This window comes from Aphelocoma coerulescens, chromosome 4 (assembly GCF_041296385.1).
Source record: "Aphelocoma coerulescens isolate FSJ_1873_10779 chromosome 4, UR_Acoe_1.0, whole genome shotgun sequence".
In the NCBI taxonomy this organism is placed as follows: domain Eukaryota; kingdom Metazoa; phylum Chordata; class Aves; order Passeriformes; family Corvidae; genus Aphelocoma; species Aphelocoma coerulescens.
This window is the reverse complement of record NC_091017.1, coordinates 25,669,552-25,697,150: the sequence shown is the minus strand read 5'-3', so window position 1 is coordinate 25,697,150 and position 27,599 is coordinate 25,669,552. Positions and strand designations below refer to the sequence as shown.

General features: G+C 47.5%; 2 long non-coding RNA genes across 2 annotated transcripts; both read left to right on the top strand.

Moving 5' to 3' along the window:
* The first annotated feature begins 1,507 nt into the window (after window positions 1–1,507).
* LOC138108983 (uncharacterized) lies at window positions 1,508–8,101 on the top strand. The gene is made up of 3 exons (XR_011150178.1): window positions 1,508–1,636; window positions 6,389–6,469; window positions 7,501–8,101. It is a non-coding gene; the product is annotated as an uncharacterized lncRNA (long non-coding RNA).
* Window positions 8,102–10,569: 2,468 nt separating this feature from the next.
* Window positions 10,570–18,499, top strand: LOC138109547 (uncharacterized). The gene is made up of 2 exons (XR_011150555.1): window positions 10,570–11,415; window positions 12,860–18,499. It is a non-coding gene; the product is annotated as an uncharacterized lncRNA (long non-coding RNA).
* The last annotated feature ends 9,100 nt before the right edge of the window (window positions 18,500–27,599 follow it).

The following is a 27,599-nucleotide window of genomic DNA, read 5'->3' as shown; positions in this document are numbered from 1 at the left end:
TGCATCACCCTCCCAGGCTGCCAGGGACATATGGTGGGTTATTAGTGGGAGGCAGCCAGACACCTGGCTTCCCACACAGGTTGGCACAGGAGCAGGTCTGCACTCTCTAGAGCAACCCTGCAGACCAGTCCCTCTAAATCCACCATAGGGATGCAGGGAAATAGCAAGGATTACCAAAAGAAGCCCCAAAAAGATTATATTCTTGAATAATGATAATTTTTACTAGTCTCACTGAGGATTGCATTTTACTTCACATGTCAAAATGTGCCTTTGCTTGACTCTAGCAATGGTTGTGACTTCAGGGTATGTTTCCTCAAAGTGCTGATGGATGGTCTATTAGAGAAATACATATTAAGACTGTTCAGAGTAAGTAAAAACATTTTTTACCCTCCCTGATGGTAGGCAGTAGGGGATGGCTTGTTCTGCAGAACAAATATGTCTCTGTCTCTGATTTCCTTTGCTCATTTTTTTCTAATACTCCTCAAAGGTTTGAAATTCTTCCACAGAGTCTACATGGTCTTGAAAGCTGAGCAAGATTTGTAGCTTGCTCTGAATCTGAGACAACATCTATGAGTGTGCTTGCAGGGAAATGGGCTTTTCAGGCAGTAACGAAATGGGGAATGTTTTTCCATATATAGCCTATGTTGCTTGTTCATACCCCAGGCCTAACACCAGGAAAACTCATTTTCGTAAATTGCTTTCTTGTGAAGGCAGGTATCATAAAGCGTTTTATACAGCGTTAGGCAAAAATCATCTTTAAGAATTGGGTCACTATGGTAACCACTTCTTATCTCAAAATCAAATAGCCGTTATGGCTGTAATTAAACAATATATGATTTCTACTAAGAATTATTCTGAATTATAATTCATTTTCTGTCACAAGCTGGAATTATTTTTATTGCCCCCAAGGGCATCAGCATTTGATCTAATTCAGCAGTGCAAAACTTCACAGAGAGAGACTATAACCTGCTTTGAATCTACTGTCAGAAATCATGGTCAATGCCTTCAATCTCTTAAATACTTCAACCAACTCCACAAAATATCAGTAATAATTTTTGAGGAAGGCAGAAAGTAAACAAGGTCTCCTGAATCTTGTGTTTCATTGCAGCTAGCCACATGTCCTGAGCCCAGTGGTGCACAAAGGGGCCAGGGCTGCTGCCGTACACAGGTGAGCGGACAGGCCACAAATTCAGATTTTCCCTTGGCTTAAGCAGAAACTTTATTTAAAAACAATAAAAAAATATTTTGAAAATAAGAAAACCTCTCCGTTTTTCTTCCTTGGGCATTTTTACCTGTCACTTCTGTTCTTGGGACCAAGGTCATGCACAGAAACCTTGGCAGACTACTGGGACACAGTAAACATCATTCACAGGTGAATCACTGTGACTGCCTTTAAAACCATAACATAAGTAACAGGAGCACGATGCTCCACGTGGAGCCCAATCAAGCTGTTTTTCAAATAAAGGGGAAAAACCCAGCCTTGTGATTAGGTGAGCTGCACCAGCTGGCTCTGATGGGAGTTGTCCACAGGTGGCTTCAGGGAGGAGCAAAGCCCCCACTGCTAATATGAACCATTTCCAAGGGAGTAGTGGTAGGGTGGTTCTGTTCTTTCCTTCTTGGTCTGGAGCTGTACCAGGTCAGGAGGCTTTTAGCAGGACTTTTTGGTACTCGCACCTGGGAGTCCTTTTTTTTTTTTTGGGTGGAGGGCTGCAGATGGTTTGTTCTCTAGCTAACACATTATGGAGCAAATATATGCCTATGTTCTATGTAAATATTAATAGACTTGTTTGCCTGAATGTTTGGGGTTTTTTTTTTATCTCTCTCTCTCTCTCTCTTCAAGAGAGAGGCAAAACAAACATTTATTTTCCTAAAAACCTGTAAATTTTTGAGGCACTTGTTTCCCTATAATGCAGTTGGGAATCCCTGTGGGCTCCTGAGTGTTTTCTCCTGGAAGTGAATTTACTCCTTAGTGGCTGCAGTTATTCCAGAAAAAAACCATGGAAAGCCTTTTGGTGCTTAAAATGAGGATTTTTCTCTTCCTGGTCTGGAGGAGCAGTTTCCTGTGCTCCAGATGAGCAGCAATGTTAGTTTAATGAGCCATGGACTAGTATTTTTTATTCTTTTGGAGCTATTCTGGCCACCCATCTACCCCAATGGCTCTCAGTGGAAAAATATTTACAAATCATCAGGCTGCCTAAAGACTTTCAGGAAAGAACCCTGTAGAAAACCCCAGTCAACCAGAAGAACCCAAATATGTCTATGGGGCCTGAGCATTGCACCCAGGACAGTGGCAACCCTGCCTGCAGTGGCACAGCCACTGCTTGTGTTTTGGGTCTTGCACAGGGATGCTCTCAGCACTGACTACAGCCTCCCCACCACAAGGGTAACGCTGTGGGCTTTCCAGGTGAACCTTTTGAGTGGTGAATGGCTTCATTAAGCCTGGACTAATAAATAGTTTAATTTGCTGAAGCACAGCTCAACAAAGTGCAGTTCAAAGGCGAGTTAGCTCCAGCATGCTGTGCGGAGGGCAGTGGAGGACGCAGGCAGTGGGAGGGCTCTGCAGACTCCTGCAGTGGTGCTTCCGTAGGCATGGAGTGACACTGAATGGAGGGGCAGCATCAGAGGAATGCCCTTCGCGAGAGGGGCATTCCTGACCCTGCAGTTTTCCCTGTCACTGCTCAGGGACAGGACTAAGTGTAAGGCGGCTCCTGTGGCAGAGGGATTAAGCCTTCTGGCCTTGAGGCATGTCTGTGGCTTTGCCCTGGGCATCCATCCCTTAGCTCCACTGCAGAGCATCAGTATTTTGACCTTTCCTCTGTTGGCTTTTTCCAGAGCCTCCCTGTTGGTTTCTCTGTTCTTCTTTGACAGCTCAAGCTAATGGTTTTGTCCCCAAACCAGTGTCTGATTTTTTTTGTCTTCTCTCTTCAATTTTTTTGAAATATCCAGCAATTCTCCTTTTTCTCCTGAGCTGCTGCAAAAGAGTCATAGCTGAGCTGTGGTTCAAGCTATGGGAAAATATCCTGTGCCCACTCCCCACCCCAGCCCCCAGTGCAAGTAGGTTTTAGTGTCAAGCAGTGTCTTCAAGTGGGATATCATTGGCAGGGGCTGGATCTTTGCACTGCCATGAATTGTTAGCCTCCTCTGCCACCCTCATTTCTATGCTTGCTGGCATAGCCCTACCCTTAGATTCAAGAAATGAACTTGTCTGTGTTGACACTCGAGACTACACTTTTAGTTTTCAACAGAGGGTGTCTGCAGTGTGAAATCCTGCTCACTACCAAGGATGTGCTTCATAGTCCCAGCCAGTGGGGACAACAACTCCTCCCTTGTCAAGCTGCTTCATGAACAGTGGAGTTGAGATGTGCTGCAAGCAACACGAAAAAATGGTGTGTTAGTGCTGCACCCTTGAAACTGAAGAAAGGCCTTCTTTCTTTATCCAGCCTTCTTATTTTGAGTTGATCTTCCCTTCCCAACTCTCCCAGCAGCACTTGGGGTCAGAAAGAGTTTTGAGGGAGGGGACTCCTCTGCAGCACTGCAATTTTGGCAGTCCTCGTGCTGAACTCTGAGGAGCCCTTGGCAATAATAATTACTCAAGATTGCAGAGGCTATGTAATCAGAGCCATGCGAAGCTTGGAGGAGCCTACTTCAGTTTGAAGTACATTAGCCTGCTCAGAACTGGAGAGCAGAAACCAGCATGAGGCACCCTCATGCCATGAAGTGAGAAACAAATCCTGTTGTTTGAGCTGGCTACCAGGATGAGGTGGCCCTTCAGCTACCTTCTCACACTGAATTCATTTCCTCATCCTCTGGAGAGGGCAGGACACGATGGCCCTTGCCCATCAGAAAGAAGGAAAGAAGAGAGATTTGCTCACAAGACAGAAACAATACATTGCCAAGGTAGGAACCACCCATCACCTCTCTTTTGGCAAACAGAACATCAAGCAGAGAAAAACTCTCCTGAAATTCCAACATTCACTGCACTCATCCCCTACTCATTGTCCTAAAGATGAGGTAATGTTCTTAAAGGGCTTCCCTGTGCAGGAGCATCTACCCTGCAACCTGCTGGTAGAGCAGTTCAAGAAACTGGGCCTTCACGCTGCTTTTTCTTCTCAAAATGACATCCTGCCATGCTATGGCTTTAGAGACTTCTCTTAGGTATGGCAGTGGGCTGGTTAATGGGATTGGAGGAGGAAAACCAGGCTGAAAGAGGTGACCAGGAGATCCAAGTAATGAAATGTGACATCAGCAGGGTCCCTGCCTCTCAGCAGAGGTCCTTCAGCCAGGTGTACCTGTGAGGGAGAAAGGACCTATGGATGTATCTGTTCCTGGTGCCTCTGATAGCTGTTGTGTGTGAACAGATTACTTGCACTGAAAGATGAGTACCTGAATGGTCAGAACAGCCTTTACAGTTCCCTGAGTTTCAGACTTCAGAGGGGACTTGTTGGGGTACCCTCTCCTGTGTCTCCTTTGTGCCCAAAGTCTGTTTGCAGTTTCAGCCACTGCTGTATCAGTTTTACAGACACATCCCAGATTTCTGGTACCAGAATGCCTGGGCCACAGGCAACCAGGTGCTCTCTCTATAGCTGTGGGCATTAAAGCACCTGTAACTTCCTTATCCATTTACAAAAGAAGAGTTTGCTCCAGGCATCCTGGGTGGATTACTGTTGGTCTCATGGCATTTCTTTAGTTAATAAAATGCCCTCATCTGGGAAAAGCCCATGCTCTGTGACCCTGCAATGTAAACTATACATTCAGGCTGGTTTATTTAGAGAGCAGACACAAGCACAGGCCTCCTCTTGCAGCACCTTTATTCAAAGGTAGATAGTCAAAAGACATTTGCCACTTGCCTTTACTGAGGGAAGAGTCATTGTAACCACCTGATGCTTCTGCTGAGGCTTAGAAAATTTGTAGTCTCTTGCTGTCTTCCCCTCTGCCCAAATCTGGTTTTCCCTGCTCTCACCAACATAAGTACCCTGTGCCTCTATGCTGAACAAATGCAAGAGGAAAGGGAACTCTAAAGGGTTTCCTCAGGGCAGTGTTTTCCTGCATCAAGCAAAAAAAAACCCCAACCTGTTGTCTTTTGCCACAGGGATGCAAACGGTGGTCAGAGCAAACCGGAAAATTGGGTGTGTTACTTTTGCAAGGCCTGAGGCAGCCGTGGCTGGTGTCCACGGCTTCTGGAGCAGAGGAGTGTACGCAGCTGGGAATTAGGAAATACAATAATAGTTCCTGCACTATGATGTAGGGTGTGTATCTCATTCACAGGTGCTGCTGCCCCCCCCGCCCCCGATTCATGCTGTGCTTCTGCTACACTGAAAACTGCCCTTGCTGTTATGTAAGAGGTAACAGGATGCCAGTAGATGTATCAGTGAACTCTGAGGTTTATGTGACTGCTGGTTTTAAGATGCTTAAAGCCTATCAGGGCTGTGTTATTTTGTCTGGTTGAATCAGGGCAGTGCCTGAAGTCCCCAGGTTACTGCTCAGACCTGCTACCTGCCAGGACTGGCTCAGTTTAGTGTTGATGTTATGGAGATGGGAGTTGCCTTGGTTGTTTTGTCTCAGCAAGTTAGATCAAGAAAGCTTTAAGAGGAGTTTCCAGCAAGCTTTAGGACAAATGGACGATAGATTTAGCTCTGCTCATCTGCTGCAGTGTGGTCTTGCTATTTGGCCAAGACACCTGGGTGCTACAGCAGTGGTGGTGAGGCAGAGAGAGACATACACAAAATTCCCATCCTCAGGAGCCAAGGTGAATACAGAAGAAATACCTGAAAAGAAATTTTGCACTATCTGAGCTGCCCATTTATAAGGTAGTGATCAGCTGGGATTGCTGGGTAAATGAGTGCTTGCCAACTTCCAGGCAGGTAATTTCTATACGTGAATGAGGATGGCAAAGGCAGGTGCCATCGTTGTATACAGGCAAGAAACCAAGGGATCTTCAGGGTCTTTGAGTGGCAACTTGTCACCGCTCCAGCAAAGTTTGCATGGAAACACATCACAGTGGCTTCGTATTTACTTATCCAACAGGATTCTGGTTTTTGGTTTGAATTTTATTAGCTATTAAATGGGACTTATGGAGCACCAGACTGCATCCTTGACAGGTTGTGAACATGCGTTTTATTCACAAAACTCATTCCCCTCGTACAGCCAGGTGTAAAGGTGGTCAGGAAAGGACCAGCTGGGCTGGCAATGCTGTGCCAGTCCTCAGTGGCACTGGAACCTTTCTTCCATCTCTCTGCTGAGCACTCATCCTTTGGATGATGAGAATTCATTTTAGCCAGCTTTTTCTAAACATTGGAGCATCTACAAAAGGCTTTTCATGCTACAGTTTTTCATCCATTATATACATAGGGGGAAAATTATCCCAAATCTTATCTTTCAATGGGTACAGGAAACTACTTACTGGTCTGGTTCCCACCTCATATAAGAAGGAGGATGTGTGCAACTGGGTTTTCTCCTCATCACTGAAAAGGTGAGTTCTGTTACAGTTGTTACTGCTGTTTTGTCAGTAAGCTTTGGGCAAACAGCCTGGGAACTGCTGAACATGCCAGAGACTCAAGGCCCTGACTCATTTGTTCATCCCACTTTGCAAAATAATTTAATAGAAAATAATTTAAGTGTGGACTTAGCTGTGTTGCTGAATTGAGACTTTGGGGTAAAGTCCCTGCTGGATTCAGTTCATCTTAAGCAGATATTTATCAGAGCTTGGGCAAAGCCACTGACATTTTGCTAAAAGTGCTTCATAAAAATGCTGCTGCTGCTAACTTGGACACAATCACATAGGCATTTTGGGAAACAAATGAGTACCAATCAGTGTTGTGCTGGATGAGTCATATGGGAAAGGGGGAAAATTGGCTGATTTTGCTGTTTTTAAGGCAGTCAGCCATACTGATGTGAGTGGCAAATAGGAGAGCCAGGCAAAAGTCATCTATGATGGAGTCTATGATAGCCTGCTATTCATTTTGGAGGAAAACTGGCAGTAAAAAGGATCTGGTCATCAATGAGCTCCAGCAGAGTTTATTCTAATTTTGTCAAGCTGACTCCTTAATTAAATGGCTGTTTTATGGGGAACTGGAGAAGTATTGGATGTGTGGTAGCAACAGGTAGAGGCTGTCATCGCAATTCATCTATTTTTTCTGAACTCTGAGAAAACACTTTCCACCTCTGAGAGGCTCTTCTCCCAAAATCTACCAATCCTTCCCTGAGCAGACAAGATTAAAAGTGTGCATCTGGGGGTCCCCTTGTTTCTATCATAGCCACCTGCTGCTGTACCCCAGCTACAGAGGATAATTTTGCTTTTAGTTTCCAAACAGTGCCCAGATATTTTTCTTTTCCTAAGGGATAATTCAATTCCTTTTGTGAACTCATTTTGGGTCATACTGCGACTATACTTCAATCCTCTTATTAACCCCATATTGAAGGCAAGCATAGTACGATTGGAGAAAAAGAAGTACAGTTTGTTTATCTTTACTGAAGGTCTTGTTTCCTTCTCCCCATGCCCAGGGCTTTCTCTGGGTTTCAACTCAGCAGCCCCTCCATCTTAATGCTCTTCTAGAAGAGCCACAGGACATGCACCAGGGCACTTGGTGGAGCAGAGAAGAATGAACTGGGGGGTCCACAACTGCAGAGGTGCCACCTTCACAGTCGCAGCCAATTAGTATTAGTAACCTGTCACAGGTAGGTGTTTTCCAGACTCCTTGTGTGGCATGCAGTGGGTTTTTATCTGATCCCCCTGCCTAATCATGAGCAAACTGGAAAGCAGATGGCAATTATCCACAACACTAAGGGAGGCTTGGGGGGAAGGTGTTGTGCCTTTCCTTCCCGGTGCCTCAAGTGTGAAAGAAAGGTAGTGAGTCCTTGTTTACTGGGGTGAGGCAAAGCTCACAGCTAGCAGGGGTGCCCTGATCTCCAACTTGTGACTGAGAGAAAACAGCTGCTTGGAAATGGGTTTGAAAACATGGTGGTGCCTGGTTCAAAATGTCTAGCTTGATGACGTTGTGTTTTCAGGAAGTCCCAGTTAAGATGTATAACACTGGAAGATGCTTATTCTGCCTGCACTTAAGTCTTTCCCCAAACAGGTCTTGTTGATTGCTGAAGAGTATGTGTTGACATACCTGGTAGTGATAAATTTCACAGAGCTGGAGAATCACAGATGCTTTACTGCCTTTGGGAATACCCTAAGGATAATTGCATTTAGAGTTAGTATTCTTTATATATTTTACTGTCCAGTGAAAAACTCTGCTCCCTGAGGTGTGGATCCACACCTTTCTTCTGGTGAGGCAGAACTACAGTCTAATTCATTATAAAGATAATTTGGCAGCAGGAAACTCAGAGGCCCCTTGATAATATCAGGGAAACTGACACAACCTTAAAATATTTAGATTTTATTTTGTGATGGAGGTTTCCATGCAGCCTGGTGTTTTACATTGCACTGCTTTTCCCCCCTGTACATCCAGGGCAGGGGATGAGGCCAGACACACCTTGGTGTTTGCTTGTAAGGCTGGGCTTGTGCTGTGGACTTGTGATGCAGAGCTGCACTGGGGCTGACAGTGCACTGCCAGCTCTTGAGAGCTGCAGCATCCCCTGAACCACTCAGCCTCGTGCCAAGATGTGTTCCCAGGGAGGCCTGAGGGCTCACACCCACCTTTAATTAACACTGCCCCATCCAGGCTTTGGATAACCTTGAGTAGTTTCAGGCCTTTGCAACTTTTACCATAAAAAAGAAAAAAAAAGGAATTTGCCAAAGGAGAGGGGATGTTGCCAGGTGCTGTCCCAGCAGTACCCACTATGTGGCAGAGATGGTTTTACAAAAGGTCCTAAATCCTTCTGGGACCAGTTGCCAGGGAGAATCCCATGCAGAACATGAACCAAGTAAAAATGCAAAGCTCATCTTGCATCTGTCTTACCTTAAGAAATTCTTAGGGCACTAAGGACATAGTATTACAGTACTTGTACCTTTTTAATCCATAAGTGAAAGCGATGTGGGTTATCATATGTGGTAATGTTTGAGAGCTGAATGACAGAGCTGTCAGCTGTGGGACACTGAAATGACAGCCCTTTAAAGTGCTGTCAGGTCTTGTCAGACACTTTTACCATAACACTTATTTTAGCCTCTGGAAGACAAATCTATTGTGTCTTCCATTTCTGGGGGTCTCCTTAAAGCACTGCTATTCAGCAGTGGGATGTTTAACAAAATGGCTTTCTTGAAGCTGTCTGCACTGTAGGTAAGATCTCCTCCCTTACCAGATACAGGAACCCCACCAATGCCATAGTCAGGGGCTTTGAGCAGGGTTCCCAAGACACAGAGACATTTTCCAGGCCTTGTGGCTTCCACAAAATGCAGAGATCTGTGTGCGATGCTCTGTGATTGCCTGGTGTTTGCATGTGACCTGCTTGGGCCTGCATGGGATCCCCCTGTCTGGCAAAGCCCACCACTTCCCAGGCCCCGACCTCTCTGGTGCAGAACAGCTTCATACAGCAGTGAAATCTGCTGGGGCTTGGCAGTGTGTTGGCCTGTGCACTCATTGGAGTGATAAGGAAAGAGGGGACACTCTCCATAATACCACCAGTGCTAAGGTGGGCTGGGCAGAACCTCGCTGCTCCCATCCAAACACGAGTGCCAGTGTTTGGCCTCGCCTTCTGCCCTCCTGTGAAAAACGAGGTTCACTCTCCTGTGAGAATTTAAAGGGTTTAATATAAAGGCAATAAGAGACACACACCTGATGCTAGAGGTGAGTCCTTTTTATACCATTTTTACTGTCTGTTCTTCATCCATATTAAAACTTTTCCCGGAGTATTACCGCAGGCCTGGTTCCTACGGTATAGCACCGTGTCCCGCAGCCATAGGGAGGAGGAGGAGGAGAAGATCCAGCAGGCAGGAGTTGTGCAGCAAGATTGATTTATTTAATTATTTTACAAACTCTTTTATAGACTTTTTTCTTCATAGCCTAATTGGACAAAGGGCCAGCCACCCCTTGGGGGTGATTGGCTAAAATCCTAAAACATCCATTGTCAAAATATTTTTCTACTATACCATAAACAAGACTTTTCAAGGTTGCAGGTGTCTGGGTTGTTTACATTCCCTGCTACCTCTTCTGTGAGAGAGAAAAGTCTCTCACGGACTTAGAAAATAACAAGAAAATCCTCGCTAGCAGCATTTTTGTAACTACAATTCCCCCTTTTTGTTTTATAAGATAACAACTCTACTATTAATGCCAAATAGAAATCTACATCAGTTATTAATTCTAAATATGTCCTTAAGGCTTTAACTATCTGACTCCATAACAAGAAATTTAAAGTTCAGTCTCTGCTTGTGGAAGGACCATCTGCCTGATGGTTGACATCCTGGTCATCATCAGAAGAGTCATTAGGCTGATGATCTACATTCTGGTCGCCATTTGGATGATTGGCGTTCTGGTCATCATTCAGAGGTTGCCTGTTCTGCCTCTGGTGCCGTAGGTCAGGGCGAACGCATTTTGCAGGTAGCCACCATATCCCAGTATCTGTGGAAACGCAAGCATACCCACGACCCCAGACGATAAGCTCATGTGGGCCTTCCCACTGGTTAGTGAGTAAATTCCGCACCCAGACTTTTCCCCGGGGCAGTTGTCTGTCACCTGCAGACTGCAATGAGAAAAAATGATTCAGAATAACAGGATTATTTGAATTTTGTGGTACTGTAAGGTGATTAATTGTATACAAAGCTTTTGCTAGTCGGCTCTGTGGGGTTTCTCCATGCATTCCCCTTTTCTGTTTGTCCAAAACACCCTTCAAGGTACCATGAGCGCATTCAACAATGGCTTGGCCAGTAGGAGAATGTGGGATACCAAAGGTATGGTCTACACCCCATAGGTGTAAAAACTGCCGTGTCTTCTCCGAGGCGTAGGCAGGTGTAGAGAGCTTATCTGAGGAATGGCTGCGCAGCAGAGGACATGATAAGATAGAGCCTTGCAGGATGTAGGAGTTAGCCTGTCGTGGGAAAAGGGGTTTCTTATCATCAAGGTGTCCAACAGGACACAAGCCAGAGCAGATTGGAATGAAGAAACCATCACCGCGGGGTGTGTTGTTCCCACGAGAGAAGATGACCAATCGTGAGCTCAGGTTTTGCAATATGTATGAGCTGTTTAAGTGTTGTATAAATAAGAGATGAAAAGACAATAAAATCGAGGCTTGCCGATCATGAAATCATGAGCTTGTCTCCCGCGCCTTTCCCGACATCTGACGCCCGAACAGAAGGCACGTCATGTACCCCCCCCTACCCCCACTTCCACAAGGAAAGGTGCGTTGGGTTCAGGTCCTGCAGCTAGAGGGACGGCAATAAGAGCGGAGAACAACTGTTTCCGTCTCCGTGCCCGAACGACCACACCGGTGGGTTCGCTGATACGTGCTGCCGAAGCCTGGAGGGCTAGCAACGGTACCGTAAGTATGGATAGGCAAGCAGCACAGGATTTATTTAAAGCTTTTCTTCTTAAGCGTCACTTTAAAGCTTTTAACTTAGAAAAAGACCTCCCTTCCCTACTAACTCACGCGCGTTCTTATGGTTTCTTTAACGACCCTCACAGCATTCACGAATTAGCAGAATGGCGGAGGTACGGGGATGAACTTTTTAGCCTTGTTTTAGACGATGATAAGTCAGCCAAGAAAATAAGCAAACTTTGGAAAGCAGTTCATAATGAGTTACTGTTAGTGCAGGCAAAGAAGCAAGCAGTCATAGGTTTTAAGACAGCGCATTCCCGTAACCAAGATAATGACTCCTCGGTTTTCCCTACAGCCCCCAACCCCCCCGCCTTTGCCACTATTGAGATTCCTCCAGAGCCACCCCCCACTGACAGTCAATCCCCCGCGCTGCCTACCCCCCTGCCTGCCCCCCCACCTTCCGCTTCAATCGCCGTTTCTGCATTAACCCCCTCATGCCCGCCGCTGCCGCCCGACCCCTCTAATGCCACGGAGCCTGTCCCTGGGGCAGAATCTGACCCGGCGGAGGCTATGGCAGCAAGGAGGAGAGAGTTGTGGCAGGCGCTTGCCCGAGACGGCATGGAAAGGGGAGATTCCGAGCTCCTAGCAGCGGCACAAGAAGCGATGGCTTTCCCTGTTGTTTTCACTACTAATGCGCAAGGGGGTCAGAACGCGCAGTTTGCCCATCTCGACTGGAAACTCCTGTCCCAGCTGAGAGCAACAGTCAGTAACTTTGGGGTGTCTAGTGAACCAGCTAAGCAGATGTTAGATTATCTTTTTAATGCCCACATTCTCCTGCCTGCCGATATCCTGGCTATCACGAAACTCATTTACACCCCCTCTCAGAGATTGCTTTTTGAGGCAAGGTGGAGAGAGGAAGCGGCAAGTAGCGCTAATCTCCCCAGACCCCAAGGGGATCCCTTAACAGGCCTTACTGTAGACGAGCTTATGGGACAGGGCCTGTATCTCAGAGTTGAAGCTCAAGCTGGACTAGGGCCACATAAACTTAGGGAGGCAATGGCAGTAGCTAAGAGAGCAATAGATAAAGTCAGGACATCGGGAGGGACCCCCCTATATATGAGCATCAAGCAGGGTCGTGATGAATCGTTAAGCTCCTTTGTTGATAAGGTTATGGATGCTATCTCTAGGGCAGGGATACCCGATCATATGCAAGATGCTATTTTAAGACAGTGCATTTTGCAAAATAGCAATCCTGCCACTAGATCTCTGATTACCTCTATACCTGGTGATTGGACCACTCAGGCATTACTAGATAAAGCTGCGACCTTGCCCTCAGGTGCTCAAGCCTTTTTAGTCCACGCATTAGAAAAGCTGGGGGAGGGATTGAAGGAACAAGCAGCTAGTGCTCAGACGCAGGTAATGGCCGCCCTTGCTCCCCTCCAAGCAGCAGCCACGCGCCCCCGGTTGCCTCCAGAGAGAAACAGAATGAGATGCTATCGATGTGGCCAGTCGGGTCACCTTCGTCGGGAGTGCTCAGCATCCGGAGTTTGGTGCAACAAATGCCAATCCAATACGCATAACTCGAATGCCTGCCGCAACAAGAAGCAGGGAAACTCCCGGAGCAGCGCGTCCAGCAGCCGCGCAGGGACACAAGTAGCAGCTGCAAACCCTTGCCCTGCCTCCAGCCAGCAACAAGTGGCAGCATCGGCCTGGACTTGGCAGCCTCAGTAGACTGTGATCTCCTGACGTCTGAAATCCATAACATCCCTACAGGACTAACAGGACCCATCTGCCTCAATGGTACACCAGTAGGAGGCTTGATTCTTGGCCGATCATCTGCCACTGCCCTAGGACTATTCGTTCAACCAGGCGTGGTGGACGCTGACTCACAGGGTGATATCTTCATACTGGCTTATACTGTTCATCCACCTGTAAGGATTCCTAAAGGCCAAAGACTAGCTCAATTTGTACCTTTGCCTCAAGCCACACAAGGCATGCAACCCTTGCAGGCTCAACCAAATGCTCATACAGGCTACGGCTCAACTGGGGAACTAACCTTGCTCACCATCGATCTTAATAGCTGTCCACGGAAGCCGTGTGCCCTAACCTATAAAGGAGAAACAATCACGTTACAGAGCCTCCTAGACACAGGGGCAGACTCCAGCATTGTCGATGTGAACACATGGCCCTCACATTGGCCTCTTCTGCCAGCAATGACAGCCATCACTGGTGTCGGAGGAATGAAACTAGCACACAAATCTCCGCTGATAACTGTAGAAATTGAGGGCAAGAAAACTACCGCAACTTTTTCTATCGCCCCTCTACCCCCCACAGTCGACTGCCTCATCGGAAGAGATGTATTGGCCCAAATGAGTTTTGTGCTTACCGATGATCGCCATTTCTGCTAAGGGCCGTTGCTTGGAATTTCCCGCTGCCACTAAGATGGACTGACAATAACCCTGTAGTGGTTAAGCAATGGCCTTTAAAACGGGAAAATCTGCTTCAAGCACACGCTCTAGTCAATGAGCAGCTTCAACAAGGACATCTCAAGCCTTCGACAAGCCCATGGAACACCCCAATTTTTGTCATCCAAAAGAAAAATGGCACGTTTCGTCTGCTACAAGACCTTCGAACTGTCAATGCTCGTATGGAGCCTATGGGAGCGCTGCAGCCAGGACTCCCTAATCCAGCAATGTTGCCACAAGATTGGCCTCTTCTCATTATTGACTTAAAAGATTGCTTTTTCACAATTCCACTACATCCAGATGATACAAAGCGATTTGCCTTTTCATTGCCTGCTCTCAATCGTGGTGAACCAGACAAACGTTTTGAGTGGACTGTATTGCCGCAAGGAATGCGCAACTCTCCCACCATATGTCAATTGTATGTCGATGCAGCATTACAGCCACTGCGACAAAAGTTACCTCAGACCATCATTTATCATTATATGGATGATATTTTGTTTGCGCAGAAGAAGCCTTTTGACCAAACAGAAATTCAGCTTATTACCTCCTCTCTTCAAGAATGGTCTTTAGTAATAGCTGCTAACAAAATTCAAATATCCTCCCCGTGGAAGTATTTAGGATGGGTCATCACCAATCAAAGAGTGAAGCCTCAAAAACTGCATATCCAAGCCTCAATCACCACTTTAAATGATGCTCAAAAACTGTTAGGTGATCTGCAGTGGTTAAAGCCAATAGTAGGAATCCCTAATGTTCTTTTAGACCAGCTCCGTCCCTTACTAAAAGGATCAGACCCATGCGCACCGGTACACCTAACGCCGCAGCAGCAAGAAGCTCTACAACAAATCACCACCTGTATCACAGACGGTTTTGTTTCGCGTCTTAATCCAGACATCCCCCTCTCTCTTACTATTTGGAATTCTGAAACTCACCTCCTCGGCGCAATTACGCAGCTAAAGAAAACGGGGGAGCTGACGGTTTTAGAATGGATATCACCACAGTTGCAGCAGCGAAAAACTATTACCACAAAACTTGAAAATTTGGCTAATTTAATTAAGAAAGGACGTTTGCGCATTCTGGAAATTGGAGGACAAGAACCTGAGTGCATCAATCTCCCGATGGAAAAACCTGCCTTGGACTGGTACTTGCTAAATTCTTCATCACTCACGGAAGCGCTGTTGTCCTCAGGAGCTAAAATTCAGACCGGTCCCCTGTTTCCCAAGGCATTACAGTGGATAGGAGCATGGAACTGGATTTCAAAACCCTTGCGAGAAGATAAGCCTATCCACAATGCCATTACTGCATTCACAGACGCCGGAAGAAAGACAAGGAAAGCAGCCGTCGTCTGGAAACAAGACCAGCAATGGCATCAGCATTTAATAAACGCCTCGTCAGATGATACCCTGCAAACCTTAGAATTACTTGCAGTCGTTTGGGCAGTAACCCACCTCACTGGACCCTTAAACGTAGTTTCGGACTCGCTGTATGTAGTGGGCGTCGCCTCAAGAATTGAGGATGCAGTCATTAAGGAAGTACAAAACAAAAGGCTTTATGAACTCTTTCTGCAACTAAAACGCGCCCTAAGAGAACGGTCACACCCCTATTCCATTCTCCATATTCGCAGCCACATGTGGAATGAAGGCCTGGGTGAAGGAAATGAAAGAGCAGATAAACTTGTCTCGCTTGCCCAAAATATTCTCCCGAAACAAACAATGGCGCGAGAAAGCCATGCTATTTTTCATCAGAATTCCAAAGGCTTGTCAAGGGAATTTGGTATCCCAATTGAAGAGGCAAAAGCCATAGTTAAAGCGTGTCCCGTGTGCAGTTTCCACAATAAGGGGCTAGGTTTAGGAGCAGGTGTTAACCCCAGGGGCCTAAAGGCTAACGAAATTTGGCAAATGGATGTCACTCATGTCGCCAGCTTTGGACGGCTAAAATATGTTCATGTTACTATAGACACCTATAGTCATTTTATGTGGGCAACTGCTCAAGCAGGAGAAACAGCCAAACATGTTGAACGCCACATGAATAGCTGTATTGCTATTATGGGAGTCCCTATAACAGTTAAAACAGACAATGGGCCCGCCTATTGCAGTATGCGAATAGCCAAATATATGACCCAATGGAATATTGTCCACAAAAGGGGAATTCCTCACTCCCCCACGGGTCAAGCAATTGTGGAAAGAGCACACGGTACATTAAAACAGTATCTAGAAAAATATCCTGACATTCCTAATACCCAAGACAAACTACTGAAATGCTTATTTGTTTTAAATCATCTTTGCATTTTTGGAGATAGACAGTCTCCTCCTGCCATAATCCATTTTACCCCACCTTCTAATCCGCAACCAGAAGTGTGGGTCAGATTTAAAGACCCCCAGTCAGGATTATGGCAGGACCCAGCCAAAGTTTTGTACTGGGGCAGAGGTTATGTTTGTGTTTCTACCCCGACAGGACCGCAGTGGATCCCTGCCAAATGGACTAAGCCAGCTTATACGCAGGGACAGTCCGCGACAGAGGAAGAAGAGACGACTCCAACAGGTGGTCTCACAAGTGCTACATAACACCGAAGAGGAATTCCATACTAAATTTCTAATAGACTCTGAACGGGAAATTGAAGAGACCCTCATTCCCCGATTATACGCGGACTTTTTGCCACATTGCCAACGCTCATGCATTGTTTGTTATAATTGTTGCCATTTAAGCTTGGGTTAGAATTCATTGCAGAGGTTGTAATTTACAGTGGTGGATCTTTCAGCGACAAGTGTCCACAGGGTTAAGGTGTCTCAATTGTGAGTTTCAGTGGAATCGAGCATCAGCTCAGGAAAATCTTGGTAAACTAACGGGAGTACCTCTAGATCAGAGTTTAGCGTTACTAGAAAATATCAAAGACCTCCACCTACGAGAATTGCGGTGGGAATTAAAGCATATTAGCTAACAAACGTTCCGCTATCCTAGAAGCCCGTTGCAAGACAGGCCTTGATGTCCCAGAGCTGTGGCAGGTTAAACCCCGTGACTGGGACAATGTGTGCCGCCGGTATACTCGCCGTATTGGGTCTTCTAAGCGTCCCAGGCACTTTGGCCCTCAAGCATAGATACCCTCCTAAGCTATTCGATCCAAGGCAAAATGTTTGGGTATCTTTGGCACACGAATTAAATACAACTACGTTCTGTGCCAGCTTAGCTACCCCAAGTACTCCTTTTCTTACGTGCCTAATAGGAGTCCCCCTAACAAATACAACTTGGCTCCATTTCAGGTCAGCCGCCAATGATACAGGGTTCCGATCAGGCCGAATTACTGGCAATAACATCATTGAAAGTTTCGAGCAGTATGATGTATGGGATGACCGCCTCCCATTCGGGCCTGAGCCGCAAGAGATTGAATTGATTGATTCTTTAAACGCCACTAGTTGCTTTTATATAGATAGCAGAAATTCACACTGCTCTGAAGGCACGCATACCAACTGCTGGAAAAATGTATCTACTCCTACTTGGTTGTCTCCCATAGGGAACAGTTTAGAATGGGAAAAATCGTGGTGCAACCACACTGGTAGGACACAGGAAAAACCTGCACCAGGCACAGTCATACCCAGAAGGCTGCCCCCTGGATATTTTCTAATTTGCGGAAATCGTGCTTGGTCCGGCATCCCTACCTTGCCCGTTGGCGGTCCGTGTACAATCGGACAGCTTAGTTTAGCCCTTCCACAGCACCACCCAAATAAAACCCACCCCACCAGATGGCGCAGAGACCTATCCCAGACCCTCCAATCAAATTGTGATGATGAATTGACCTTGTGGAACAAGTGGGAGGTAATTTTTTCATCACTATTTTTGCCTGGAGGGGCAGCAGCTCGAGCTCATCGCAATATAGAGAGATTAAGCTGCTGGGTAGTGAAGCAAGCAAATGGAACAAGTAGAGTACTGTCCACACTTGCAGATGATTTAAGCACAGTCCAGCATGCTGTATTACAAAATAGAGCTGCTATTGATTTTCTGTTGTTAGCTCATGGACACGGGTGTGAAGAATTTGAGGGATTATGCTGCATGGATCTAAATGATCATTCTCGCTCTATTCATGCAGAGATTCAACAGCTTATAAATCACTCTCAAAAAATTAAGGAAGATACAGGTTTCTTTGGCCTAGATGGGCTGGTCAGTGAACTGGGATTGGGTGGTTGGGTAAGAAGCATGGTAAAAACATTGTTTCTCTTATTGATTATGGTTTTGGTAGGATTAGTCCTGTTCAGCTGCGCTCTAACTTGTATCAAGAGGGTACTGCTAAAAACAACAACTCTGAGCATGATAGCACATAAAGAAAACGGGGGAAGTGTAGAGAGCTTATCTGAGGAATGGCTGCGCAGCAGAGGACATGATAAGATAGAGCCTTGCAGGATGTAGGAGTTAGCCTGTCGTGGGAAAAGGGGTTTCTTATCATCAAGGTGTCCAACAGGACACAAGCCAGAGCAGATTGGAATGAAGAAACCATCACCGCGGGGTGTGTTGTTCCCACGAGAGAAGATGACCAATCGTGAGCTCAGGTTTTGCAATATGTATGAGCTGTTTAAGTGTTGTATAAATAAGAGATGAAAAGACAATAAAATCGAGGCTTGCCGATCATGAAATCATGAGCTTGTCTCCCGCGCCTTTCCCGACAGGCAGGACCATTATCGGTTTTCACAGAAGCTGGCACGCCCAGGACTGAGAAAGCCAATTTCCAATGGGCAATGACATCACGGCCCTTCTCTCCAGTGTGAGCAGTAGCCCACATAGCTGAGGAGAAAGTGTCAATAGACACGTGCACATATTTCAGCCGACCAAATTCTGGGACGTGAGTTACATCCGTTTGCCAAATCTGCAAGGCTTTTAGCCCTCTGGGGTTTACTCCCGCTGGCAAAGGCGCAGCGAGTCCGTGACAGTCAGCACAAGCGCTGACAATGTCGCGCGCCTCGGTTGGCGTTAAATGAAACTGCTTCTGCAGGGTATGTGCACTTTGATGGAAGAAACCCTGCGATGCCTTGGCTTGTGCAATTTTGTCAGGCTGAGGCCCTACCCATGCAGGGTTTGCCAGCATGTCAGCCCTGGCATTGCCTTCCGTTAGAAAACCTGGTAAATTGGTGTGGCTTCGAATGTGCAGAATGTAATACGGATGCACTCGAGCCTGAATTGCAGACCACAAGGTTTGCAACAGCGAAAACAGAGCCGCATTATTCACCTCCTTCAGAAGGGAACAATCTAAGCGTTGGGTGATATCTGCTACATAAGCAGAGTCAGTAACCAAATTCAAAGGTTCCTGTGAGAATCGCTGAAAAGCCATGGTAACAGCCCTTAATTCAACTAACTGAGCAGAGTCTGACTCGGATTGGTGTGTTAATGAACCACCACAAAGGCAGTGTAGGATACTGTGCGCCCTTACACACAGTGACCCCTGCTAAAATTTGTCCCAATCCGTACGCCCCAAGCTGCCAACACATCCCGTCCCCAAAGGTTACAGGAAGTGGTAGCAACATAAGGCCTAATTGTAGCTGTGTGTCCCTCTGAATCCTTCACCACCACAGGCCGTTCACTTAAATAGCTCTGTGTGGTTCCTCCTAATCCTGCGATGGCCGATCCCACCGGGGCTAAAGGCCATGAGGGAGGCCATGCAGAGAAGGAGATGATAGTTACATCAGCACCCATATCAATCAAACCTCGAAGCTGAATCCGGGGTGGTTGGGCGCTTGGCAGGACCAGGGTACATGTCATCTGTGGCCTTTGGTCAGAGATGTCTGCAGTCCAGAGGGCCTGTGGAAGTCCCGTAGATCCACTGCCGTTATCTTCCTGAATTTGTTCTACCCTGGGGACACAAGACTTAAAAGGCACTAATTTAGCAAGGCAGGTCTTTTCAGGAATAGTTACAGGGGGTTTTTGCGTGGAGACCATAGCGCAAATCTGGCCTTTAAAGTCAGAATCAATAACTCCTGAGTGCACTAAGATTCCTTGATGGGCAACATCAGATTTTCCCACCAGCATCGCACTGGATCCCTGGGCTAAGGGTCCATATGCATCCAAGGGAACCTTATAAATACCGCTAGAGTCTAAGACGACTGCGGCTGCGGTGTGGACATCAAACCCGTCTGATCCGTGGGTGCCGTCTGATCCCTGGGTGCTGTCTCTAGGGTGGCTGGGTAGGCCTGTGCCTGTACCTGTGCCACTCTCTGGGGGAGCGACTGCATCGGAGAGCAATTCCCCCTCCTTGCACCCCGGTGGAAGTTTCCCGACAAAGGCCGACCATCGGCATGAGTCCGGGATCTACAGTAGCCCGTACAATGGCCTGGCCTGCCACACCTCTTGCACTGGGGGATCGGTGTGTTCTCTTTTTGGCTCGGCTTAGGCCGCTTCCGTCTCTTCACCTGTTTTGGTGGCTTTGGTTCACGACCAGAAGATGCGTGAACAGGCTGCAGGAACGCAGCCAAGGCAGACCTTTTCTGGTTCCCAGATCCCACCTTAGCACAGGCTTCGACCATGTCTGTTACCTCAGGGTCCCCTGGTAAGGCATCTATGATTTTTCTGCACTCCTCGTTTGCGTTATCCCTCACTAACTGCCTTAACAACATCTGTCTTAACCCGTCATCCTCAACCTGCTTCTCGAGAGAAGCAGCGACTTTCTCTACAAAAGAGAGGAATGACTCTGATTTGCCTTGAACTATTTCAGTATATCGCTTTCTGGGCGCAGACAACTCTATGGTTTTCAACAGGGCAGCCATGCCGACCTGTTGGGCTTGCTGCAGGATGCTAGAGGGCAAGTTACCCTGTAGACTGGGATCAGAGAAGGGACCAGTCCCCATCAAAGCATCCACTCCTGCTGTCTGTCTAGGATCAGCAGCAGGGAGCTGCATATTTGCTAATGCAGTCTTGCCGGCCAGCTTTCTCCAGGTTTTCTCAAAAACTGTAAATTGTACAGGTTGAAATAGAATTTGACCTAAGTGTCTGATATCAAATGGAGAAAGCAAATCCGTATTTATCACCCTTATTATCTGCATAACCTCAGCAGAACCTAGCCCATATTGTGCCACCTTGGACTGGAGGTCCTGGGCAACTTTCCAGGCAATTACCTCATGCTTGTCATGCTCTCCTGAATCTGGGAGAGCCTTATACACTGGGAAAGCTTGGATCTCCCCTTTTGGGAAAGCACTACCATCCTGAACTTCTGGCACCGCCTGTGGATGGAGTGTAACAGCTCCCCCGTTACCCCCAGAATCCTCAGATCTATATGGCATTCCAAGGATTTCTAATGACCTCCAGTCACCCTCCTCCAATGCTCGCATCTTAAGGGACTCTAAGAAGCGATTATAATGCGTCGGACGCACTGTTACTGTGCAGTCCTGAAAGGTCCAGGGGCGAGACCGGCGCAGCCTTTTTCTTCGCCACGCGGCTACAGCCGCCTGACGACCTGGGGCCAGCACCTCATCTGCCTCACTGCCTGACGAGGAATCATCAGGCAAAGGCAACTTTGGGGTGCTGGGAGTGAACAGAAATTTACGTGGAGGGGCACTTTGGCTAAGTTCGCTAGAGGCAGAACAGACAGGACAGACTGCAGCTGGCTGCGTGGCAGTTTTTGCACCAGTTTCTATACGGGAGGCTGTCTCGGCCAGCCCCGACCGAACTGGTACTGGAACTGCTGTCGCCGTCTCTGAGGCTACAGCCGCTCTCGGCGCCGCCGCCTCTGGCACAGCAGCTGCGTTCGGCGCGGTCGCCGCTGCCGCTGCTGTTTCGCGCTCCCCAGCCGCGCCCGGCGCTGCTGCCGCCGGCCCGCTCTCGGGGGTCGCTCTGGGTGCCGCTGCCCCTGCCCGCTGCTCCGCAGCCGCCGTCTCTGGCCGCGTCTCCGCAGCCGCTGCCGCTGCCGGGTTTTGCCGCGGCTGCGCCGCTGCCGGGTTCGCCGCCGGCCGCGCCGTTTCTCGGCTCGGAGCCGCGTCTCCCGCGGATGGCGGGGGGGGCGCGGGCGGCGCTGGTTCGGGCATTCGCCGCTCTAACAGGGTGAGGAGTTCCTCCATCCTTCGGGATAAATTTGGCAGCTCCATCAGCAAAGGCAAATGCTGCACTAAGAGGTCGATGGCTCGGTTCTGCGACTGCGCAGAACAGTCCAGCGCCAGGGAGGGCAGCGGACCACACCCAGGGAGTCCCGGGGCAGGCACGCCCGGCGCTACGCCGGCTAAGAAGTTAGATCCAGGTCCGTACGGAACCGAGCTAGGAGCCTCTCTGGGCATCCAAGTGGCTAAGCCGCTGATCTGAGGCACTGGATAAGCCGTGGCCGCTGCCCAGCCGACCGGAAAGGCAGGCTGTGCGCCCTCCCGCTGCTCTGACCCCCCCGCCTCTGGCGGCGCGGGGTTCCTGGGGGCTGCGGAGTCCTGCGATTGTGCAGGGTGAGCCGTCGCAGGCTCTGCCTGTGGAGCCGGGGGGGTTTTCCTGAATCCATTGTCATTTTCCCCGGAAACCCAGTCAACGGGGCCCCCTTCGGACGTTCCTCCGTCACTCATCACCGAGATAGACGAGCCAGCCCTGCTATCACAGTCAAGGTCTGTCAGCAGGATAAATAATGAACGCCAGGTTTTGTATAATTCTAACGCTGCTGAGTCCCCAGTCGGGAGCTCCTGTCGGACAGCGCATCCGAGTTCCTGCCATAAGGCAAAGTCCAGGGCACTATCTCTGTCCATGGAAATCCCTTTTAAAGTAGCCCAGTCTAATAATTCCCAAACTGAGTTTTCAGGAATGGAGGTGCGCAATATGCTAAACACACCTTTCCAGACCAGCATCGCAGCTTCGGTTTGTGAGCCGCTGTTTGCCATTTCTCAGTTCTGTCGGACCTCCCGGTCCCGGGGGCAAAGGGGAGCAGCGTACCTCTAGAGGAATTCGGCTTGGCTCGCAGCAGCAGGACACGTCAGAGAGTGCAGATCACGTCGGGCAGCACCAAATATTACCGCAGTCCTGGTTCCTACGGTATAGCACCGTGTCCCGCAGCCATAGGGAGGAGGAGGAGGAGAAGATCCAGCAGGCAGGAGTTGTGCAGCAAGATTGATTTATTTAATTATTTTACAAACTCTTTTATAGACTTTTTTCTTCATAGCCTAATTGGACAAAGGGCCAGCCACCCCTTGGGGGTGATTGGCTAAAATCCTAAAACATCCATTGTCAAAATATTTTTCTACTATACCATAAACAAGACTTTTCAAGGTTGCAGGTGTCTGGGTTGTTTACATTCCCTGCTACCTCTTCTGTGAGAGAGAAAAGTCTCTCACTGACTTAGAAAATAACAAGAAAATCCTCGCTAGCAGCATTTTTGTATCTACACCGGAGCTGTTCTGCATGGCCACTCCTTGGTTCCGCCTTTTTAGAGCATGCGTAGTCTTCTGCCTTGTGGTTTTATTTCTCGTGATTCTTGGGGTTGGGCCTGCTAGGCAAGAGTTGATGGTAGGGTGGATCTCTTAATTCTCCAGACAGTCAGGGCTGATTGCAGCTTTGGGCCTCTTCGTCTCTCCAGGCAGAGCGGGGATAGCGGCTCTCGGACTCTCCTGGCCGCCCGTTCTCCGGGCAGAGCAGCCTTTGGGCCCTTTTGCTCCCTGGACAAGGTGTTGATTAGCAGCTCCTTGGGCCTCATCCTCTGTTCGCTTGGAGGTTATCTTACTTGTTCACACTTGCTAACATTCTTGCTAAAAAGAGAGAAAACTACATCCACACAGCAAAAAGCATTTCTAACATTATATAATATCGACCTTTATACTTTGCGAGAAGCCAATATAATATATGTTTAGAACACTCCCTTCCTCCATGTGGAAGTTGAGCCGTGGTCTTCATCTCAGTGCCAGTGAAGGGCCCGCTGTGTTTTGTATGGGGGGGCAGCTGGGGTGTCCCATGCCCTTTCAACATCTGATGGATGCAAAAAGTGCAAATGATCTGCCTAATCCCACTGCTGGCTCCTCTCCCACGGGAAGAGCCCGGCTCCTTGCCAGCTGGAGGAGGTTTGGTGCAGTGTGGCAGTGCCACAGCAGAGCTTCCCCTAAAGCTGCCCACGCCCATTAAGTCTCCATTACAGGACCCTGAATTCACTCTGCAAATGAAAGATAATGTCTCCTGAGGAAAATAAACTAAAAGCAGGGAAGGGGATTGACAAAACAAAAACAACCCTTCCTACTGCAGTAGCACTTGCAATTAAGAACAAAACGGAGCAGGAGGCTTTGAAGCTTGACTTTGGGCAGAAAGAAAAGGCCCTCTCCGAGAGCCCTGGGTTTCTGTAGGCACAGCACAGCGGCTGCTGTCTTCATTTTACGTCAGAGCGTTAATGCTGTTGTTTTGCCCCTGGTATCAACAGAGCTTGCCTGGTAGGTGGGTGGGGTATTGGGATTTATATTGTAGACAAATTCAGGAAAGCTTCAGCCCTTTTTTTCTTTTTTTTGCTTTTTTTTTTTTTTTTTTTCCTAACAAAGCTTTTGAAAGTCCACTGGGGACCCCTAATGTTCAGCTACTGCTGAAGCAAGCGCTTCAAAGCCAGAGCTGCACAGCTTTTTTAGCCGTGTATGGGTTTGATCATTCTAGTGGGCTTTTATTAGAGGCAATAACACTCCCTTCCCTCTGCTAAAAGTCATTTTTCTGGGAAGCTCTGAGAGCTCCTCAAAATGTTTGGTAAAACAGTATTTCTATGGTCAGCAAACATGCCAGCCAAATCAAGCCAGGACAGCCCTGGAGATGCTTTGGGAGGCAGAAACCTCTTAGCCACCTGCATAGCAGGTAGGATCCCTCCCTGCCCTGAGCTGTGGCAGCAGACACACCTTACATGCCCAACAGAAAAGTCCACAGAAGAAAAGTGGATTGAAGAAATGGTTATTGTAAAAGGGGTTGGGAGGAGTAACCCTGTGGAGATTTTTAAGGATGTCAGTGACAGACTGTGTTAGCCCTCCATAAACTCCCATTGCCTAGTCCCTATTCCCACACATCTCCCCATGGCTGCCTCCTTTGCCCCCCCAAAAAATCTCCACTGACCACTTTCTAATGCCCGTAATGAGTTAGGCAGCCTCCACTGATGCCTTTAGTTTTAACTTTTATATTTTTCAAGTTCTGTGCTGCTTGGTGTGTGACTCTGAAGTTTCTTGTAGCCTGTTAATTTCTGCTCTCTCGTGCTAGGTAGACATAACAAAGCCTCTCCGGCCCTTCTTTCCAAGGACACCAAGCCTGTCCTAGGCCCAAAAGTATAAACCAAAGAGCCGCTAAGGGGGGGGCAAGCTGAGGGGAAAACTGAAGCTTTAATTGGAGAATTAACCCTGATATGCAAATGAACCAAACCTATAAAAGAGTGAAGAACTTGTGACCTGTTGTCCATCTTGAGAATAGCTTCAGGCTCCCCAGGGGGTATCTTCGAAGGCCTTTCAAATAAATACCTACTTTTATTCCCTTACTCCTGTCTAGTCTCTGTTTCTGGGAGGCCTCTTAAGGCATCACCATGACCAAAACCTACAGTCCTCCCATTGCCTTCAGCCAGGGCAGACGGGAATTGCTGTTACCACAGGGGTTTTTCTTGGTTTCCTAGTGCCTCCGCTGGTGGGACTAAATAGGACACACGGATACCTCCACAACAGCCTGGTTTAGAATTTTTTCTGCCAGATTCCTGGAGTCAGCTTTTGTCTCTCTTATGACAGGAATGTGTTGTCTTTCCTAGACCAGCATTAATGTAATTCTAATTTTGCCTCTCAGCCAAAGGCAACAGCATGGTCATTTACTGGGAGAGTCACACCAAATGCACTTGGAAGTCTGGGCAGAAAAGTGTTAGAAATGCAGCTGGAGTAAGTTACCTTCCTCTCTTTCATGTCTCCATCCCTGATTCCAAGTAAATCAGAAAAAATCGTGCCTTCTAAGTGGTTTCCAACATAATGAAAGTCAATTAGAGTGATGCAAAAGGAGCTGATAACTGCAGGTTTTCATCACTGACTCCGTGCTAAATATCTGCACTGTGGGGTTTGCAAGGAAGTAAGGGTGCATGGAGAGGAAAGGATGGGGTTTTTAAAAGCACTTAAATTACCTCTAATTAGCAACACAACTGTAGTCAAAACATAATGTGAGGATAATAAATTGATATTTGCATAATGGAAATACTACCAAACTGTACTTCAAATAAGATGAATTAGAATGTAATTAGAGCTGTGTTTTGGGAAAGAAAATCCTTCTAATTGCCTGAGTACAGGCAGTGCCAAGGAGGGGAGGGCTGGCAGCTGCCAGGGAGGTTCAGCCAGTGCTGTCTGGGACAAGTGCCCCACAACTGGGGGCCATTCCCTGAAGAGGGGACAGGGTGCCCACACCTACCAGGAGCCAGCACAGCCATGGCAAAGCAGGTCTGGGGAGAAAAAGGGAAAATGCAGGAGGAATGTGTATGTGTGCACTCTCAGTCATCAACTGCAAAACCATGAACTGAAAGAAAATCCAGGGTGAAATTGTATGGACAGCAATTAGGGTGGGAGGCACCTGTGTCTCAAGGGCAGGTGGTGCAAGGATAAAAATGCAAGCCCTGATCCTGCAAATTGCAGGAAAACAGTGAACATCTTTTTCTGGTAAAATCTTATCTCCACATTGAGTTGCAATGGCTTCTTCCTGCTGCTGTTTTATAACTGACTTTATTAAAGTAAAAGTTGTTTTCTTTATGTTGAATCATATGCAAGGTTGCTTGTGATTTATTGTCCAGCTCTTACTGCTCTTTATTACAAAAGAGGCCACCTGGAGAGCACTGGTCACTCTCCCATTGTACAAGACCATGTACACCAATAAGGAAATTACAGCTGATACCTTATATTCCAAAGCAGCTTTTTTTTTTTTTTTTTTTTTTTTTTTTTTTTTTTTTTTGGGAAAGCAAACAAAAGAATTATACCTTGTCACTGAAGTGAAGGCACCTTGAGGCTGGATTGTTGCCTGCTAGCTGCAGAATCTTATGGTTGGTGCTAATGGCCATTTTGATGCTGGGCAATGACATTGTTCAGGTGGAAAAACTGATGAGCATACAAAAGCCTACTGTCTCATTTCGGCTGGGGGACAGAAAAAGATGATTTCTTAAGTCCTGTGTGTACTGGGTTTGTGTGGCCATATTTTGATAGTGAGGGGGCTATGGGATGGCTTCTGTGAGAAGCTTCCAGAAGCTTCCCCCGTGTCTGACAGAGCCAATGCCATCTGGTTCCAAGACAAATGTGCCACTGCCTAAGGCTGGCCCACTCAGGAATGATAGTAATGCCTTTGTGATAACATATTTAAGAAGGGAAAAAAAAGTTATTGGACAGATGTAATTGTGGCCAGAGAAGAGCAGAAGGGAACTTTTCATGCACCCCATGAAAAGGGACCACACTGGAGCAGTTCATGGAGAACTGTCTCCTCTGAGAGGGATCCCACACTGGACCAGAAGGACTCCCCTCCCTGAGGTGGAAGCAGTGACAGAAACAGTTGGGCTGAACTGACCATAACCCCCATTCCCCATCGCTCTGCACCACTGGGAGAAGAGGAAGTAGAGCCACGGAAGGAAGGAGGGATGAGGAGGAAGCTGGTTTTAAATTTTACTTTTCATTATTCTGCTCTGATGTTTTTAGTAATAAATTTAATTAATATCCCCAAGTTCAGTCTGTTTTGGTGAGTGATGGCTCCCAGTCCTTATCTCAACTCATGACCCTTTTGTTATATTTTCTCTCCCCAGTCCAGTTGCAGAGGAGAGTGACAGAGTGGCTC